At 33.2% G+C, this 15,460-nt stretch overlaps 1 long non-coding RNA gene across 1 annotated transcript; it reads left to right on the plus strand.

Moving 5' to 3' along the window:
- The first annotated feature begins 279 nt into the window (after positions 1–279).
- Positions 280–11,470, plus strand: LOC123536843 (uncharacterized). The gene is made up of 4 exons (XR_008368160.1): positions 280–383; positions 1,112–1,169; positions 2,286–2,375; positions 9,750–11,470. It is a non-coding gene; the product is annotated as an uncharacterized LOC123536843 (long non-coding RNA).
- The last annotated feature ends 3,990 nt before the right edge of the window (positions 11,471–15,460 follow it).

The following is a 15,460-nucleotide window of genomic DNA, read 5'->3' on the forward strand; positions in this document are numbered from 1 at the left end:
GATTTTTCAGTTCGGATTAAATGATGGCTTTTAGTACAAAAAAGAAACGTATCAATACATTTAGCACATTCAAAATCCCTTTTTTATTTTTTTGGTACCAATAGATTAGTCATTTTAAGCGAATAACATATGTTACAATCAAATAGGATTTTAAGATAACTGTTTTAATTAACATTATTAGGTTATATTCAAAAACGAAACATTTTTACAGAGATTTTATCCATTTATATTATAACTTGTTCATTTTCGTTCAATAAAATCTTATTTCAAATATAAGTAATACAAGATGGCAAGTATTTCTCTTTCAGCCATTCATTCTGATATTCGTGGTGAGTGACATACATACCATATGCAGGAAACGTTGCAGGGAAAAGAACCCAAAGGTTTGTGGAAATGAATTTAAATTAGCATAAAGTTGGAAATTAAATTATTATTGTCATGATGATATAGGGTTTCAATTGATTAAAATCTAAACAAATGGTAACGCTGTTAGCAGAAATAAATACATTGTGTTTAAGAAAATGCAATGTTTTTAATTCAGTTATACAATATTCGGACATTTTTGGATAAAGATAGCTCGTTACCGATTTATGGTCAAGCAATATATTGTTACAAAAGTTTAAGGAATACCTTATTGTAGCTGAACAGTTTTGAAAGGGGATCATAATACTATTAGAAGAAACTATTAATGTTATATAAGCATATTCTCTATTTGACTATGGCTGAAAAATGTCGGCGAATGTGTTTTGAATCGGACGTTGTAATACGACTTGAGTGTTGTTGTTGCCTTTTTCATTTGTGTTACCAACATAAAATGTATCGTAGGGTAATTATATATATTAAAAAACAGATTGTTATTGAAAATTCTCCAAGTTGAACAAAGTTTATATTTTCTAATCCAATCAGTTTCCCTAACGCGTTTATGAAGACATTTAATCTAAAGAGTTTTATAACCAGAAAATAATAAACAATACGAAACAATTTACTACCTTAAGAAAAGCGAAAATATCAGAAATGTAGATACAAAGCTAAATCAAGACAAGATATTTTTTCTACGTTTGAATGATATTTTCCTAGCTGTGATACAAACACACAATCTATCTATCTTCAGTCATGTGAATATGGATATGTTTGCAAAGAAGATAAAGCCAAAGTAAAGAGATGCTATAGTAAGTTCATTTTAAAGACATATATTTTTAAAAAAAAAACGTGACCCATCTAAATATCGCGTTTAGTTTATACTAACTTATTTAGCTCGATTGTGATGAAAGCTTCCGGCTTATTGGAACCACTCTGGAGTTCACTTTCTAGAAAAACCAGTACTAGTGTCATATAAGAAGTCATTGTCGTGACCCCAGTGAGGCTCGAACCCAGGACCCCTTGACTGAGCTGCCGACATCTTATCCGCTAGACAACCACGCTAGCCAAATTTTGAAGATAACAATTTCCCCCAGGCCGTATGATTCATACTGACACATTCTTATATTAACCCTTTCGCTGCCGAGGAACCAATAACGTTATGTACACTTATTTGCCAAGGCACTTTCCTGGAAATCACCTTGGTTTTGACAGAATAGTTTAGAGGCTTTATTGTTTACAGAATGTATACAAAACCTATAATTTTTAGAAAAAAAAAGATGCATACAAATGAACAAATTTATTCTACAAAATGTCTTGTTTTACTTTGAAATATGCTGACGTGAATGTGGGACGGGTATACCCGTACATGCAATGATGCATTGTAGTTGACACATCAGTTGTGGGCTTCGTCCTTGGTCTTATACATTTTATTTTTATCTCCTTAGCACTATGCATCAACACTTAATTACAAGAATATACAATTTATGGCTTAAAGGTTCTCGTGAAATTTAACATTTTTGTTTGTCACCTACTCATAAACCATTAAAATGTATTACAGAATTATTTATACATTAGATACAGGTGTCTTATTATTGTTAGATACCTTTGTGTGGTTTTTAGTCCAAAATACATTAATATATAACACAATGATATACCTGCTAAATATAGAGTTCTTCGTTGCAGAATTAAACATTTATGTGTGACATTTAAACAATTAACTACATTTACAAAATTGTACCTGTGAAAGGTATTTCAGTATCAAACATTTATGCGTGATATTTATTCATAATATAAATACGATATATTTGAATGCACCAAGTACACATGTACGTTCTGATGTACTGTTTTTGTCCAGTTTGAAAGAAATGACTTGAGGCTAGAGTTAGAAACGTAATAAATAATTGAACATTTATGCTAATATTCAGATAAAGATTACCAATGTAGCAATGGTTCCCAGGCGAAGGAATGCGACTGCAATTATGAGTGTAGTGACAGTATGGACGAAGTGTTCTGCCGTAAGACATTTCTTTTGTTTATGACATTATCCCAGTGTTTTAATATTTTCTGGTCCTTCGGGATCATTGATTTCAACACATTTAGATTTGAAGATTGAATACTTGTTAAGCCGGTGCTAGGGGGCGTTGGCAGTGTTGCATTTTCCATTACTGCTCATGAACAGACTCAATCAAACCGAGTCTGCAATTTTCACTGTTTGCCTTGTTCTCGGTGCTTCCGAGGGATCTACATTCCAGATTTTATTTATATTTCACAATAGTTGTGAAAATAGTTCACTGACTTCACAATAAATCCAACTTAACTTGAACTCCTGAAAAAGATTAATTGGAAAACAACATCTTAATCAAAACGTCTGCCTTGGTTCGTAGTCAGGTTCTATTGGTTACATATAACCTCTCTATACCGAAAAGTCCTCAATGTAGAAACACTAACTCCTAAAAGATACATACATGCTTATATTATAAAATAATTGAATATTTCATGCCATGACATACTTAGACTCTTGGTCAATTCATCCACTCTCTTTATTCCGTACCTAATATATGTATATTATGTTGACTTGAATGATGGTCGTAATTCTTTCTTCTGCCACCCTGTATGTCACTTCCGCAAATTCAGATCAGTTATATATAAATTAAACTATATCTTGAGTCTTCCCACTGCCAGACCAGATGTTTAAAGAGAAATAAAAAGACTTTAATCAACTTTTCATGAATCGTTTGATAGAGCTATATCAAACTTTGTCTGTAACATCATTATTAAGTCGTCTCAAAAGTATGTTCAAGCTGGGACACTTGACCTATTTAGGGGCTGCTACAGCTAAAGATATAAATACCATTTAATGACTTCTTCATGAACCGCTTTATGGATCTTTATCAATCTTTGTGCTGAATATTTTTCTACTTTTGTTCCAATGGGGGCTGTCGACCCATTTAAGGGACCTCAAGGGCTAAAACAAAAAAAAATCACTTTTAATCGACTTCTCATGTACCGCTTGATGAATCTTCATCAAACTTGGTCAATAGCATTATTGTTATTCTCTCAATAATTTCATCAAACGGGGTAGGGAGATTGACCGTCTTTAAAGCCAACAAGAAATATCTTTGAAAATGATGATCGGCGAATTGTAATAAGGAAAGAAGTTTATGAATTTTTCATCTAACATTCATCTTACATTTAACATTTTTCAAATTGCAAAACTAAACACCGCACTTTAACAATTTAAATGGTTCTCTTTTAATTTTTCGCAAAGGTTTCGTAGGGTTGCAATTTTTGTTTCGTTTATCCTTAGACGAATAATTACAGCAGTAGTTTGATGAAGATTCATGAAGTGGTTCATGAGAAGAGGTCATTAAACGTGTTTATATTTTTAGCTAAATTGGTCCCTATCCCCATTTGTAACAAAATAGCAGGAGACACTACAATATTGTTACTCATCGAGTTTGATAAAAATCCATTTCATTTTAGTGGTTAATGCGAAGGAAGGCATATCTACTTTTAGCTATAGTGGTCCCTAATAGGGCCCAAGTTCATGTATGAATAAATTTGGAAGAGGACCTTATAATGATGCTCCAGACCAAGTATGAAAAAGATCCACCAAGCTGTTCATGAGACGCTGTATAAAGGCATTTCTAGTTTTAGCTCTAGCAGCCCCTAAAAGGGGTCAAATGTCCCAGCTGAACAAAGTTGGCTGCGGGCATAATAAAGATGCTACAAATCAAGTTTGATTAGAATACATGAGAAAAAATCAATTAAAGGATTCTTTTATTTATTATTTTTATTTATTTCTACTGATCCCGCTTTAACAAATGCATATTCGCTATTCATGAATCTTTGGACAATGACGTCACACCTATAAAAAGTGAAGGTCAAGCAAAACATACAATTATTTCAATATTTCTGTTTCATAAGCAGTGTTTGACCGTAGTCATATCACATAGATAAACGGTATGCAGCGTACCTTCATTTCAGTGTAATGAGATTCATTCATTATATAGCATATAAATAATAAAACAGATTTCAACTGAGTTCAATATTTGCATACCATACTAAAGAAAAATATTCATATATAATAAATCAGTTAAATAATTTATAACAAATATATCAAAGCAAACAAGTATTCATTTTAATATGCAATCTGAATAAGTCACAAAAGCAAGAAACCTTTTCATATACAGACGACAATTGTAACAAGGAAAATCTTTTAAAAAGCACTTCTCTACATAAAAAGACTCTTATCACACCCTTATTCATGTGATACGCAGACCGTATTCAGCGCTTTCTTTGATTTGATATATGTTGGTATTTGAACAGGTTTTTATCATATTTATTAAACTTACATATCATTTTGAGATATATCAATATTCTTGCTAAATATACTGAGCCAAAGTTAGCTTAAAAAACTGTTAACAGCGTCGTTTAGGATAAACGCTTTGTCTACATTTCACTCAGCGTAGCACAATGAACAGAGTGAAAGAAATTGACACTCTCGTCCAATCAGGCAGAGTGTTGCATAAATCTTCCATTTTGATAAATTATCTATAATGCGTTATCAAGTAGAATGATTTGCAAACTGAAGTCACGTGGCATAGGTAACGAAAACGAATTTAGACGGCGTCGCCGAAAAAGAACGGAATATGGAAATACCATTAAAGGGGGATGTTCGTAGCGGTTGGTTGTCATAGCAGGTAGCTTATTGTCAGTTTATTAAGAATCATCGTTTCATATGTGTTATTACCCTGTGATTACTGGAAGCAAACCTGATCATCCATTTCCAGCTTGACCATCTGATCTATCAGTCAGCATAATGTACTATACGTGTATACTATATATTTGCAATGAACAAATAAAGTACATTGATATACTAACTGGTAATTGTCAAAGTAGCCAGTATATACCAAGAACGCATGTGATAAAGGATCAGACTGTTCGCTAATATGCTAGATATTTCCATTTTATTTTATGCATTTCGAGAATATTTTGTAAAGAAACGAATAGTTAGGTTTTTATCAGAAACAGTTTTTCTCATTACTGTTTATTTGAAAGTTTATTCATTTTTCTTTTTCAATTACCCTGTTTTGAAAATATCATTCAGAATTGACCGACAGGATTGTCATTAATAATCAAGTACATGTTATCCTGTAATTTATACAGCTATAAGAATATAGTGTGGAATTTCCTCTTCTGAGATGTGTAATGACATTATTTTTTTTACATTGGTCTTTTACATTTTCAAATATAGTTCATTATATTTATTCTAAAATAAAATTCATAAGAACTCGCTTAACAATAAAGATAAAATAATTGTTGTCACAATAGTATAAAAAGGAATTATACCAAATAATATTGCATTATTAACATGGACACTGAATCAAAAGTCTATAGCCAGTTTTATCCTCAGAAGTGTACGTTTTCTTATGATCTAGTACGAAATTAAATTAAATTTAAAAATCATCGTTTCAACAATCGCTTTTTAATCTTGAGAAAAGAAAGTACTGATAACACCAGGCCAAACCATAGAACACATTTGATGGTCAGAAAGCGCTTAATGGGTCTTCATCAAAGTGGGTCTGTAACGTCATTTAGGGTGTTTCCCCAAATTTGTTCAAATGGATCTGCTTGATTCCTTTTAGGGGACACAGTTTTTATAAAAATAGAAAAAAAAATATATATCTTTAATTTTATTCTATCAGACTATGGTAACGCACTTTCTGGCCGTCACAGCAAAATATAGTTAAAAAAGCTTTTGGATAAGCTTTATTTTCATGAACTTCTAAAAGGACAAATCTAAGTCAGAAGCAAGCCTTAGGTCAGATGTTCATTGTCCTCTTCAGGTGAGCGACTTAGGCCAGTTTGAGCTTCCAGTTCTATTTTCGACTCTGGCCTTGAGTTGCTGACTGATAATAACAGCTGTTACAACATTCAGATTATAAGCTTGTAGTTCTGTTCATTATATTTTTGTTCCTGTGAGAAAATTATATAACCATTTACTTGAAGCGTTCGCCATGAAATCAGTTTTTATTATGCTGGATATATAAGGGTTTTATTGTCTCTCTGTCTTCTAGATCTTAAAATTAGCCAGCGAAGTACGAATTAATAGAAATTGAAAAAGGACAATACAATACTCAGCTAATAGTTGTGAAGCCATAATTTGTAAATGGAGACTAAATTGCAAAATGTCTGATTATTAGCCCTCTACTAATGTTTCACTTCAACCTGCCTTTACTTGAAAAGGTACTGATGGATTACATTCAATCCAATTTTTGAAATGTTATTCTAATAAGGAATCGATCCTACCAATTTTCGTCGCGAAGCGACGTTAATCGGGATCGATCCCTCTACGGTTACATGCGAAATATACTAATTGAGATATTTCGGATTTTTTGGAAGAATACGCATTTTCCTTGTAATAAGTGTCCACATAACTTGCCCGAACCGCAACGTTTGTATCTCACAAGCTTTTTTTTTTCAATTAGTCAATCTTCTATGTAGAGTTCTGCGTATAATTTCAGTCACAAAGTCTCGAAATATTTTATCAACACAAAAACAGTGAACATTACACACATCGATATACGGGTGTAATGGACTAAGATATTGATAATCCCAAAATATTTGAAAGTCATGTCCATCTACTGTTCAATAGCTACTTTAAAATCTATAATATACACTCGATACACTCTTATGTGCTTGTTTTTACACAACAATAATGCATATGTTTATAAGGTGGACGGATGAATATTTACAATAATGAAAAGCCAGGATAGATAGAGTATTATGTTATTTTCTTTCTAGGCATAAGTATGCCAGGCTCATCTCCGAAAAGTTTATCTCCATCAGTGGAACCTTAGATCGATTAACTTTTCTACGACGTATCGTTTAAATTTAAGTTAGAAAGTGTTTTGTTTGTTTTGGGTATACGCCATTTTTCATCAGTATTTCGGAATGTTATTTTTATTATATTCTCTATTTGACCGTCTGCACGTCTGTTTATCTGTCATGTAATTCACATCAGATGGAACATCAAATAACGTTAAAATGTACAAATGATTATTTTCATGAAATCAATTTTATCCATGGCAGGAAATTTGGAGAATACTATTTGTACCCCCCACCCCCGACAACAAAGTTGTAAGGGGGAGGGGTGTATACTGGTTTCAGGTTGTCTATCTGTCTGTCTGTATGTCTGTCCACCGTCCGTCTGTCCGTCTGTCTGTCCGTAGACACAATCTTGTGCGCATCATCTCTCCTCATCCCCTTGACACAATTTAATGAAACTTCACACAAGTGATCAGTAACAACAGTAGTTGTGCATGGGGCATGTTAGGTTCTTTCCAAAAAATGCAGAGTTACGGGACTTTGTTTTTGTTACTATACTATATACATAGACACAATCTTGTGCTCACCATCTCTCCCGATCCCCTTGACACAGTTTAATGAAACTTCACACAAGTGATCAGTAACAACAGTAGTTGTGCATGGGGCATGTTTGGTTCTTTCAGAAAAAAGAATTGCAGAGTTACGGGACTTTGTTTTTTGTTACTTTACTATATACATAGACACAATCTTGTGCTCATTATCTCTCCTGATTCCCTTGACACAGTTTAATGAAACTTCACTCAAGTGATCAGTAACAACAGTAGTTGTGCATGGTGCATGTTAGGTTCTTTCAGAAAAAAATTGCATGGTTACGGAACTTTGTTTTTTGTTACTATACTATATACATAGACACAATCTTGTGCGCACCATCTCTCCTGATCCCCTTGACACAGTTTAATGAAACTTCACACAAGTGATCAGTAACAACAGTAGTTGTGCATGGGGCATGTTAGGTTCTTTCAGAAAAAAAATATGCAGAGTTACGGGACTTTGTTTGTTTTTGTTACTATACTATATACATAGACACAATCTTGTGCACACCATCTCTCCTCATCCCCTTGACACAATTTAAGGAAACTTCACACAAGTGATCAGTAACAACAGTAGTTGTGCATGTTAGGTTTTTTCAACAACAAAATATGCAGAGTTATGGGACTTTGTTTCTTGTTAACATACTATGTACATACAGTCTGCATATGCAATCTTGTGCGCGCCTAATCTTCCGAACCCTTGCACACAAGTTAATGAAACTCCACACAAGAGATCAGTACCAACCCTAGTTGTGCATGGTGCATGTTAAGTTCTTTTAGATAAATATTCTGCATAGTTATGGAACTTTGTTTTTTGTTACTATGCTGTATACAGTCTATATCCATACAGTCCACATGATTATGCAATCTTGTGTGCGTCAGATTGCAATGTACTGTGTCAGTGCATGCGGGGATGGGGGGGGGGGGGGGGGGGGGGGATGTACATTCATCACCTTTAGTGAAAGCTCTAGTTTTCCCTGTAAAAAGATCAAGGGCAGCCATTTTATCAGTTTACTACATCTTAATTTTATGTTGCTAAGACAACATAAGTTGTTGCTTTTTTCAATGAACAATATTTACTTTAACAGCTTGAATTATGAACAGCCTTCAGCTGATAAAACCTGATCCAACGAGTTCTATTATCCGTTTGTCTGCTTCACAATTTCCACTACGGTCCGGAAACAGACCTAATCAAACCAGACCTACAACATTTTCAGTTTTATTGCTGGACGACCTGATTATATCATTTTTTTTCTATTGTCAAATACTGTATATAATTGAAAGCGTAGGTCGTATATAAGTTTGAGTTTTTTGTTGTTATTTTTTTGTTGTTTTTTTTTTTTTGTCTTTTGTTTTTGATACTGTTATTTTATTCATTTTCATTCTGTATCTTTTGTAAAATGATTATGGATCATGGAGTACATTTATCTTTACTATAATTGAATTCCGCTTAAGCCGGTGCTAGGGTGCTTTAGAGGTGATGCACATTTCATCACTTAAGTCTTATGAATGAAACCGAGTCTGAAATTATATTGCTAATTTGCTTCTTATGTTTCGAAATGATCTTTCCACAGACTTTGTTTACATCTTAATTGTCACGTATCGTAAGAAGTACGTTTGTAGTTTCCTTCTTATCGATCAGCGACATGCACTGAATATATACATATTGTATAAGAAGTTTGGAATGTTACAAAATTATATCCCTATCTGTACAATCGTCTTTCTGAAATTATTAAAAACTGGTGATTGTTTTATCTGGCGTACTAAACATTTGCTGAATTATCAGCAAAACAAATCTGTAGATTTGGAAAAATACTTTACTTCGTTTTCAAATTTGTTGTTCGGATTCTATGGTGTTTTAATATAATAATGTGTCTCATGTTTTTTGGGGTTTCTTTCACAGGTCATGTTTGACAGTATTAATCTTTCCACAAATATCTTAAAATTAAATTGCATCATTATTTTCAGCATGCACAGAATATAGTCAGGAATTTGTAAGAATTCCAGGATATTACATCGACCAAGATTACGAGGTCGACCAAGAAGATGATCACACAGAGCAAACCTGCATGGACTTCTGCTTACAAGAACCAGACTGTGTAAGCTTTGATTTCGATATAAGTGATGACACATGCTATCTAAGCTCTATATCTCCAGCGCAAGATAAAGACGCATTAGTTACGTATTCAAGCTTTACGGTTTTTGTGAGAAAATGCAAAAACTGTGTGAAATAGAAATACCAAACATCTTTGATTGAATTTTAGCCAAATAATGTCCTTTTGTCTATCACTTTAATATATTCGATTGACTTATATTTGTTGGAACGATCAACGATTTCCATCGCGATCAGAAAAGTTATGATATATCACAAGTAAAGATTTAATTCAGAAGAAAATCACTGTTTGAGATTCAGATGAATTACACTTATCATAAGTAACCGAAGTACAATATGAGCACTCTACGGTTGGTAAAAAAGACATAACTTCATAATGTAAACTATGTTGAATTCAATCGCATTTCAATTAGTTTGGTCTAAACGAGCCATTTTTATAATAAATTACCTATGTACGACAATGAAAATATGTGTAATCCTTTGCACATCCACGCCTACCTTGCTCAGAACAAGAAACTTTGACTAATGCGTATTTCAAAGAAACTTTGACTAATGCGTATTATAAAGAAACTTTGATAAATGCGTATTATAACTGAAAATAAGCTAGTTTATATTAATTTATTTATTCTCGATTGCCAAACAAGTTCTTACAACTTATATTAATGGCTCTCGAGACTCATTCCAGAAGGAACCAACCTCTAAGAGCAGAGAGAGAGGCAATGTGGAATTAAAGTGTCTTGCCTAAGGACACTACCACCAAGGCAGTGGTCGGGATCGAACCCGGGACCCTTCGATCTCAAGGCGGACGCGCTACCACTGCGCTACGGCGGCTCCACAAATAAGCGACAGTGAATCATTGTTCAGTCATCAGTCACATTGACTTTCATCTGGAAAAAATAAAAAATATTATATTATCTATCAATTTAAAGCTTACGCTTTTATGGATTTTTCAAAACCTGACCTGACAGAAATTATAACGTGCCACTATTAGCTTCCCGGAAAATTTCATTTTAAAGTCGAATATAATGAAAAGTTTAATGAAGTGCAGTTGAAGTAGCTATTTCATTTCCGGACACGGATGTTAAAATTTCAGAAAGTAAGGATTACAATATTAAGAATTACAGATTAAGAATAGCATTTCGTTTTAACGAAATAACTAAAAAAAAAAATGTCAGGCATCTGAATCCCCAATAAACTGTATCCTGTCTGTTCCGGTCTGATAAGGGTTCATAAATTAGAAAAGAATTGTTTCCCTCGTATTGTTCCTGACGGACCACTGCGGGGCGATATTTCGCGCTCTGTTGAGCACGATTTTCTCACTTCAGCGCTTGGTCACTCGACTGTTAGCATGCCCATAGAAAATTTTTAATATTAAGTTTTAATACTTTAAATGTGCGTGTTCCATTTTGTATATAAATATTATACACTGAACGGATTTCGAGGCGCGATAGTTATATGTCGATTAGCTATATAGAAAATCACTGGGATTTTTAAAATCGGTTCAGTGTATACGAGAAGTGAATGTAATTTCATGGTATTATTTTCGTTGGGTACATAAAATAACCTGTTGATTATAGTTAACTTAATAATATGAGTGAAATGAAACATATTCGTCAATTTATTTTCGAATAAAATGTATAATGTTGTATTTATATTTATGATGATTATATACGAATGTTTTGTACATGTTCAGTTGACAACCAAGACGCTTACAACAAATTAAACTATTATCATTGAAATGTTGTTCGTATTATATTATGATACTTAACATTATGGTAACGTTATATTGTGATAGTTCATGTCCGTTGGGTACGATTTGAGGGGAGTACAGATATCTGTAATTATAACTCTTACAGCAACCTGTTAGAAAACTCTCACCTTTAATAATATGAAATAAGGCAAAGCCTCAAAGCGAGCTCAAAGAAATCGGATTAAGCTAAAAATATGCATCATTGTCACAAAGAAACTATTCACTACTCACAAGAATTCAGGAGAACCTATTCACTTGAAAAAGTCTACATTTAGTGTCACCATACCTATAACAATGAATGTCATACGTTGCAAAATTAATGGGAAGCCGGTGTCACGGTGACGTCATTATCGCGTTCCCTTATCTTTCTGCTTATTAATGACATTTTTTTCCATTTTCTGGCCGATGCTTGATCTTTTAAATTAAAATAATATTTTTTTTAAACAACTTGAAATCATTCTTTCATTATTGTTGAGTGATGAATAATTTTTAGCAATTGAATGAAGTTCTGTATTCACTCCGGAAAGAAGTACTTCCTGTGAGCACCTATCCGCTAGGGCGCGCTTTTTAAAAACTTCCGACGAAACTTTTCAAATCCATCGCCAAGTGTGCAAGTATACTTGCGTTACCGTAAAGCTCGATTCTCGAGCTCGCTATAAGTACAAGTACAAGTACATTTTTATTCAATTATTATGATTTTATCTAAGTAACAAAATAAAACCAGAAAAATTTATCATTGCTGGATTTTATTAGAAATTAAAGAAGCGATCAGTTGCATTTTTAATAACTAAAAACGAATTATGAACACAAAAGGATTTTATTTATAACAAAATGATATAATATTCATAAAAGGTGCCTGAATGCATTTTCTTTTTTTTTTATAAAAATCCAGCATTATTGGAATATTATTGTAATAAAACTTGATTTGTTTAAACATAAAAATACTGTTGTATCTAATTTAATCATGTTTTTAAAACTCGTTATAAAGGTGAGAACTGGTTTGCTATAAATGTGAGAAATATCACATGCAATCTATGCGCTGCACAGTAGCTGTACAGTAGCTTATTATGATAAACAGAAGCTACTCTATCAATGGTCTAGTCTTGTATATTGGCCGTTACCGCTAATACGCAGATTGTATCATCCCTAGTCTGTGTTCAGACCTTATGTTTTGTTCATAGGAGAGAACTCTTGAGACTATTCAATTTTTGTATAATTATGTCCCTTTTCTTCTCGAAACATAAGATAATCAGAGCCGGGACTGATGAAGTCAGAATTGTTTACAGAATTTTTTTCTAAAAAAGAAAAAAAAAAGATTATCTAGTCGGTAGCCAGACTGTATCATCCCCATAGGCCACATACCTCGTATACCAGAATCCGTGCCTAAATCCAATTAAAAATATCACACTATAAGTTTGATGGAAATATAATTTCAAAATGTTCATACTGAAAATAATTCTAAATTTCATTAGAATTTGATACACCTGCGTCTTTTATAATGATTGTACCAAGAGCTCAATCTACTACTTTCTTTACTTAAGAAATAATAAATCTGTTCCTATATTTTTTCAGTTAATAAAATATGGGCAGGAGTTTGGATGCGTAATAATTAAATCACGAGTGCGTAGCACGAGTGATTTAATTATTCGCATCCAAACGACTGCCCATGTTTTATTAATTGATAAAATTGTTGGAACATATTTATTATTTCGATTCTAACAACGCAAATAATTCGTATTTTACAGTACTACATTTTCAGCGTAATACGTCATTTGGGTCATATACTGTTACAATTTACCTCCTATGTTTAGAAAGTGTTGCATAGCCAATGGAACGTATAGATATTATTTCTTTTTTATCAGAATTTTGAGAAGTATTATAAATAAGTAGTCTAACAGCTCGCAAACTAATTATGAATAGAATCATCAAATTAGGCGATTTAACCCTGTGTTACGAGTGACAACTTAACTTTTATATGACGTCACATCATTATGACGTCATACTTTATGTCATACATTTATGACGTCACCGCTGAATCATAATTGAGCTAATTGATATCGTTTGTAGAGATCAGAACGTGTTTTGCGGTCCTACACATAAGTCAGTATGACATTTTATCATAGTTATGTTTTTGAAATGCTGTTTTAAACCGTTTGGCCCTGAAATAATTCGTATGTAATGGAACTGAAGTAGAATCTCTAATCATAAATGTCACAATCATAAGGGGTGAAATGTAACAGCCAGCCACATTTTATCGTAGATTCATATATAGGCGATTTCGCTATATGTTTATATGGCAATTGCTGTGGGTCGTGTTAGAATTAAATATCAAATTTATCAAATGTTTTGTTTTAATATAATTGTCTATTAACTATAGAACATTTAACGTGATCAGAATCAACGACGGTCAAGTAATAGCATGACGCTATACTTAACAGAATAATTTCATCGTCTGCAGTGAAATGTTGTGTTTGTGTGTAGTATTACATCTCCTTTATTCGAAAAATACACTAAAATCAGGAAAGTCTAATAAGCGTGTAGTAGTTCCACCTATAAAGAGGAACTATCAAAGTTTTCGATTTTTATCAAGTCTTACTATGAATCCGGTACATATATGTAGTACGTTACACTTCATTTATAACGAGAGAGTCATCTTACATCCGGGTGTTAGATAGATTTTCCAGCTCTGCTAAAAACACAGGAAACTTCAGTTGAATATGAAAGAGCAGTCGACAATTAATGAATGTAAGCTATGCTTGGAATATGAGTGAACACCATAGTACATGACTAATGTTAAACAGTTTGGCCTGTTACCTGCAAGTTTTGTCCCGAATTCGACTCGACCAAAATCATAATGCCCTGGCCATATGTTAAGCTAACATCACAACAATCAAGAGTGTTTTAATAATGATTTTCCGTGTTATACTTCACCTGGCTACATTCACCTTCCACCTTTTGTCACTTACAGGCTCATATTACATTTGTGTAAAATGTGGCTGCCACATGTTTCGTTATGAGCATAAAATATATCAAATTCTTGTTAAATCTTATTTCCGATAATTGTTTCCTCTAATATTAGTCAGGCGTTCGAATACTAAAGAACACAGAAGAAAGTTTTATTGAATATATTGTTTTATTACCTCCCTTTATGGATATAATTCTAAAAGGTAATGTGCACTATTAAGAATAGCGCCTTTCTACTCATATAATGGACTTTAATATGCACCATAAAACTCTTTATTATATACTTTACTATAAATAGTAACAAAAACGCCATTACAAACGGCCATTACGGCCGCCATTAACGGACCCATAATGACGCAGTGTGCCTCACGCGCCATAATAATAATGGCTCCGTGTAACCGGAACGTCAGCACGTCCCGACGTTGACGTCATGAAGCAACGCCAATATGGCGGGTAAGATGGTGCTGAATCTTTTTAGATCGATTGTCAAATAATTGATGGCATTTGTGATGAAAAAAGGAATACAAATGATGCTAATGGCTTGTGGAAATATGTAAAATGAGAACACCAAGATAAATATGAAGTTAGTGTGTAATGAAAAGAAAAATAAACGACTGGTGTATCAAATAGTCATAATGGCACACCTAGTTTCATACTGGCACTCGGGCTAAAGCCCTCGGGCAATGATAACATCAGATGTGCTATCATTAAGGAAGGCACAACCAAGCCCTGAATTAACCTCTTAGTAATGAAATTCAGAACACTCACCCAAACATTATGACGAAAATAGCAAAAATGCTCCCATCTTTATAATAAAATTCACAACACTCCCACTTCATAATGAACTTTGTT

This window comes from Mercenaria mercenaria, chromosome 17 (assembly GCF_021730395.1).
Source record: "Mercenaria mercenaria strain notata chromosome 17, MADL_Memer_1, whole genome shotgun sequence".
NCBI lineage: Eukaryota > Metazoa > Mollusca > Bivalvia > Venerida > Veneridae > Mercenaria > Mercenaria mercenaria.